The sequence below is a fragment of the Pinus tabuliformis genome, chromosome 8, assembly GCF_031772625.1.
Source record: "Pinus tabuliformis cultivar Carrire ecotype Pingquan chromosome 8, CPIR1, whole genome shotgun sequence".
Taxonomy (NCBI): domain Eukaryota; kingdom Viridiplantae; phylum Streptophyta; class Pinopsida; order Pinales; family Pinaceae; genus Pinus; species Pinus tabuliformis.
The window spans coordinates 654,887,212-654,893,761 of record NC_142294.1 but is presented as its reverse complement, the minus strand read 5'-3'; positions in this window follow the sequence as shown (position 1 = coordinate 654,893,761).

The following is a 6,550-nucleotide window of genomic DNA, read 5'->3' as shown; positions in this document are numbered from 1 at the left end:
ACCAATGCATTACAAGATATGGTTGGATTCATTTCTTCTTTCTTGATGTGATCTTTCACTTCTTGAACCTTTTTCTTCTTGATATGTCTTTCTATCTTGAGAGTTTGAGGAGTGGTAATTCTTGCCAATGTTTTACAAGATATGGTCGGATTCATTTCTTCTTTCTCTAGGGTTGGTTCCTAGTGTTTATACTCTTCTTTTAATGTTTCTTGATCCTTTTCTTCCTCCTCTACATAATCTATGCAAAATAATTTCTTCTCAACACACTTATGACCTTTAGTGCATTTGCTATCACAATTGTAACAAAGTCCTTTTTCTCTTTTTTCTTCCAATTATTGTGGTGTCACCCTTGTAGGTTGTGGAAGGCTAGGAGAAGAAAAACTTCCATAATTATAGTCATGAGTGATTGGATTCCTTCTTTCCATAATTTCGCTTTCAATTTTTCTTGCCCACTTGAATGCTTTCTCCAATGAATCAATTTCCCAAAGATGAAGATCATGTTGAATGTTATCCTTTAAAGTACCTATGATGACATCAATCATTTGCTTCTCTGGAATATCATTTACCCTTATATTCAATTTTTGAAAGTCCTCAATGTGTTCTTCCATTGAACACTTTTGTTTGAGATTTATCAATTGGCTAAACAAGGTGTTTCTCTTTGTATCCTCATAATGTGTTATCATTTCCTCCGTGAAAATTGACCATGTAACAAGCGATTTACGAGAACAAAGCCCTTTATACCATAAAAATTGATCCGGTTCTAAATATAAAGATGCAATACATACCTTTTGTAACAGTGGTACACCATGTAGATCAAAATATTTCTCCATCTGTAGTATCCAATTTACCGGATCCTTGCCATCAAACTTCCTCATCTCGCTTTTTCTTGATTTTAGGAGCTCAATCTTGAAACGACTGTAACTCTGTAATTTCGGATCTTCCAGTTCTGAAATCGTGACCTACAGTAGTCCTCTGTGTCCTCTTTCCAATGCCACCAATCTGATCCAAATTGGATTCTCCAAGGAAGAGTTATGCCAAATCTCCCACGGTGACCTGATTATAGACTAGTTTAGTAGAGCGAAATTGTGCAACGTGCCACGTGTCACTGTTTAGACCTTTTTCTCTATAAAATATATACAAGAAACTACAATCCGTCCTCTTTTTGTACCTTCTTACGAAATTTCAATCCGATGCTCAAAGAGAAAGTTATGACGATTTTCCCCAGGTCACCTATTTGGAATGTAATTCAAGAGTCTGCAAAAAGACCAACTTCCTCAGATCATATTTCCATAAATATAGGACGAAAAGTTTTGAAATTTGGACCCGAGGTTCAGTGCGATTTCTTCTCAAATGGGTTTTTTTTAGCTTTTGAAACGTCGCAGAAAAAAATTTATAGCGAAAATGCCATGATCACCTATTTGGAGCAGCGAAACCCTAGAATCCAAAGCTCTGATACCAAATGTTATGAAACCAGCTCACAAAAAGATAGAAAATATAGATGAACGCCTTAGAAATAAGCCACTTCGAGGGGGAAACCTCCTTTAAATTACACAAATGAACAATTCTTGGATGATACAAATGACAAGACCTCCTTTCTATATGTAGGATTCTAAGGGGTCATAATATAAGCAGAGCCGACATAACAATAATAATGTAGGGGCATAATAATAACAATAGTGGGCTTCTATGGGGCACAATAATAAAAATATGAGGACTACATGGGCACAACAATATAATAAGGTGGTTTTACTAATAACAATAGGGGGTTACACTAGTAGTATAGGGGCATAACACAAGCTTTATGCCAAAATCAACAAATGTGATTTCTTCCAATCAAAAGTTCAGTACTTGGGACATATTATATCCAAGGAAGGAGTGGTAGTAGATCCAAAGAAGATCAAGGCCATCATGGAGTGGCCTACTCCTCAAAATGTTGCAGAAGTTAGATCTATGGGATTGGTGATATATTACTGGAGGTTCATTTAAAATTTCTCAAATACTGGACATCTAATCATAACATGGGAGAGGAATGGAGTTAAATTCCAATGGACATCAAAGTGTGCATCCAGTTTTGAACAACTGAAGTACTTTCTCATGGATGATCCTATATTCAGAATAGTTGATCTAGAAAAGAATTCTTTTGTTTGTACATATGCCTATAAGGAAGGGCTTGGCATAGTCCTCATGCAAGAAGGACATGTTATTTTCCATGAATCGAGAAAATTAAATGAACATAAGAGAAATTATGTCACTTGTGACTTGGAGCTTGCAACAAGAGTGCAAGCATTAAAAATATGGAAGCAATACTTGCTTGGAAGAAAGTTTATTTTAATGTCAAGTCATGGAGGGTTGAGATATGTATTTGACCAGCTCAAGTTAAATGCAAGACAATCTAGGTGGCTAGCCTTGATCAATTATTTTGACTTTGAAATAAAGTGTGTCAAGGGAAAAGAGAATAAAATATAAGATGCACTTAGTAGAATTATACAAATGGCACATTTAACAACCAAAAGAACTTTTGAAGTTGGTATTAAAGGAAGGATCAAAGAGGTATTGCACCAAGATGAACATTATCATCATGTGAAGGAATGCTTGTAGCAATAGATAGAAGGAGCATTGTGTAAGAATTACTCACTCAAGAATGATGGTATGATGAAATTCAAGGAAAAATGGTATGTTCCTTGCATGATGGACTTGAAGAAGCTCATCTTGGACGAATTTCACAAAAGAACATATTCGGTTCATCCTAGTTATTAGAAAATGATAACAACTATGAAGAAAAAATACTATTGGTCGGGCATGAAAAGGAAGTTGTTGATTGTATTTCTAGGTCCCTAGAATGTTAGCAAGTTAAAGTGGAGTGTCGGTATCCTGAAGGATTGACATAGTTGATCCCCATTCCTAAGTGGAAGTGGGAAGTCATCTCTATGGAATTCATCACAGAATTTCCAAAGACATCTAAATAACATGATGATATAATGGTAATAGCCAATAAGCTAAGCATGACAACTCATTTTATAGTTGTCAAATCTGCCCACAAAGCAATTGACATTGCTCAAATTTTCATGATGGAAGTTTTTAGATTGCATGTTATATCCAAGAAGATCATGTTGGATCAGGATGCCAAGCTCACCTCAAAGTTATGGAAAGAATTGTTTGCTAGTTTTGGAGCAGAGCTATTATCTAGCATAGTGTATCATCCTTTAAAAAATGGACACACTGAAAGAGTAAATATGGTTTTAGAAGACATGCTAAAAAAGTATGTCATGCATCACCCCAAGAGGTGGGAAGATTTTTTATCCTTGGTAGAATTTTCCTACAAATATGTGTATCAAGAATCACTGAAGATGAGTCCATTTAAGGCTATGTACGGAAAAAATGTAAAACACCCATCAATTGGAATGATCTAGTAAGCAAGGTAGTTCTTAGACTTGATATGTTGAAGGAAATTGAGCAGGAAGTAATTAATAGAAGGTACAAATTAAAGGAATCACAAGATAGGAAAAAGAGTTATGCAGATCAGTGGAGAATACACAAGGAATTACAAGTGGGAGAGTATGTGTATCTCCGCATCATACCAAGGAAGAGTTCACTGAGAATAGGATCTTGTTCCAAGTTGGCACAAAGGTTTTGTGGATCATTTCAGATTTTGGAAAGAGTGAGGCCAGCAGCTTATATATTATCCTTGCCACCCATAATGAAGGCACATGATGTTTTCTACATTTATTTTCTTAAAAGGTATGTACATGATGTTATTCATATAGTTGATTGGTCTATGATACATGTGGAATCGAGGGAGAATTCCAACCAGAACCACAAAGCATTCTATATTGCACCCAGATTGAGTTTTGGAGTCAAGTAATATAGTAGGTCAATGTGCAATGGAATCACTTTGGATCAGAGGAAGTCACCTAGGAAATGGTTGATCAGATAAGGGTATCCTACCCATTTTTGTTTACTCTATAAATTAATGTAATACTATATTTGTGTATATACAAAGCTCATGATTCTATGATGTGTTCTATGTATAGAACAATGAGGACAATGTTCCTCTAAGGGGGTGGGATCTGTAACAAACCTTTTTTCTACCCCTCTTGTAAATGTCACTATGGATTCTAATTAATGTAAATTATGAGTAAATACAAATTATGATTGAGATGGAGGAGAGGACATAGATTCAAAGACTGAGGAGGAGGAGTTTCCTAGGTGTGAAAAGAGAAGAGAAGAGAATATTATGATCCCTATATTTTTTGGTGTATGGCTAGTGTTTTTACCAGTTTCATGATGGGTCAGTGAAGATATAGTGAATAAAGTGACTCACTGGTGCTTGTTGTCTCAACTGATAAACCTCTAAGTTCTTTCCATGGGGTTGATAAACCTCTAATTTCTGAAAGGGATGATACACCACTTTTCATGTGGATACATTGTCATCCTTACTGCTGGAGGCAGTTGATAAATGACTTGAATAGTGTGCTCTGGATTCCTGTAGTGATATCTTTGAAAATCCAATTGATAAACCACCTTTAGAGGGAGGTTATTCTCCCATAATGAGAATAAACTCATTGAGCCTAGGGTGGATCCTTGTGATCGATTTTAGAGAGGCTAAAGAGTCACTATGGTGCTTACCACAGGAGGAAATTGATAAACCATCTGGATAATGCACTCCCTCTCTAGTCTGATTGACTTGTTATTGGTGTGAAATTCCCTTGAGAACTTAACTCCTCAGACTCTTAATCCATCTCGGGAGTGGTCAATAGTAAGAAAGACTATAATGCTATTGGCCTATGGTTGGGTGGAGAGTTGAAGTCCCTCCTTCAATTACTAGTCATTCAAGTTAATCAGATATGTTTGTTTAGAGGTGTACATGTTGGCACCATGAATGATGAATAATGTATGGTATATGATATGAATGTGTATGTATCAACATTATTAATGGAGGAATGTGATATTCATATTTTCTTATGATGAATGTTCCACTTATATGTTCTCCTGGTTATTAGGGATTTGTAGGTCCCTGTCTTTACTAATGATCTCATGAGCTACAAAGCTACTTCCAAGGTTATTTATCAATATTGCTTGATGTGCTCAGTTAATATGTTACAATGAGTGATTTCCAGTATCTAATATGTTGTGAATAACATATACCTCTGTTTGTTGAAGGTTGTTGTTTGTCCTTCCTAATAAAGGGCTATGGTTGGTGTTGTGTATTGTTTGATAAATCAGTATATCTAATGGTATTTGTTTTGAGGTGAATGAGATAAATTATGTGGTTATGTATGATGTTGGTTGTAGTGTTTGAAATTATAGAGAGATATTAGTTAAAACTTAGCTTGTTTCAGTATCTAATATTAGGTTGATTGATAGATTCATGGAATGTGTTATGGTTAAGTATAAGGCTTGGAACGTTCAGTGCTTAGATATGGGTTTCATCCCTGTAAAATTGGCATTCTGGAAAATGCCCTGCTTTGAGGAAGTCCTGGCCAAATCCCTTGAAGTTTTCTTATTTTATTAGCTTAAGTAATGGGAAAAATTAGATACTTATATCAATCCATTTCCTTAATTAGTTCATTTGCAATATTATCTATAGTATTAACCTTGAGTAAATTTACATCACAGGATCCACCATTATATAGTGTAATTTTGTCACACACCTCCCATTTCACTTCTAGGAACACCCTTAGGTTCATCAACATCTTTAGATCAAGCTTATCCAAAGACAAGAGCTTGGTTAAACTCCCACACAAGCTCACATACATTAACAATCGTATGGTTGTCTTGATAGCCAACATTCTCTTCAAACATGTGCACCTCTACTTCAAAACTATATTCTTCTCCGTGTGCAACAACCATTGATTTACTTCCACTTCAAATGTCACATGGAACAAAATCACCAAGACAAAATTGGGTGACAAACTAGCAATCTCTACCTTTTCGATACAAAAGTCTTTGCCTAAACATAGTAATTATTCTCACTCTACTCGATTTCTCTTTCATGGTTCCACTTCAATCTCTATTAACAAAATTTTATTGTTTAGGTGTACTCCTTCACTTATAAAAACATCCCTTATCAATATTTGAACAACATTTTTTTCCCTTTCCACTAATGGAAACCTCTTCTCTACGTGTTCCACATACATTCAAATGCACAAATAAAAAATATTATTTTTCAAACTTAATTTCTAGATAAAAGAATCTTCTAACATATAAATCACACCCTTTATGATCCTTTTCTGAAGGCCAATACTACTCTTGATGTTGATCCAAGATCTCCAACATGTGTAATTGCATCATGTTTATAAATATTACTAAATCTCACATTCTTAGCCAATATCAATGCTTATTAAACTGACATGTAGCATCCTTAATAAATATTATATGTATTTCCACAATTGAAATTTAGCTTATGAAAAGAAAATTTCACACCAAACTCAACATGTGCTTAACATTAAGAATTTCTTAAATGTTCCAACTTTAGCCTCACTTGTATGCTTCAACATTTTAGAATTCCATATCTAAAGTTATCCTCTTCTTCTAAGTACCCAATAGAAAA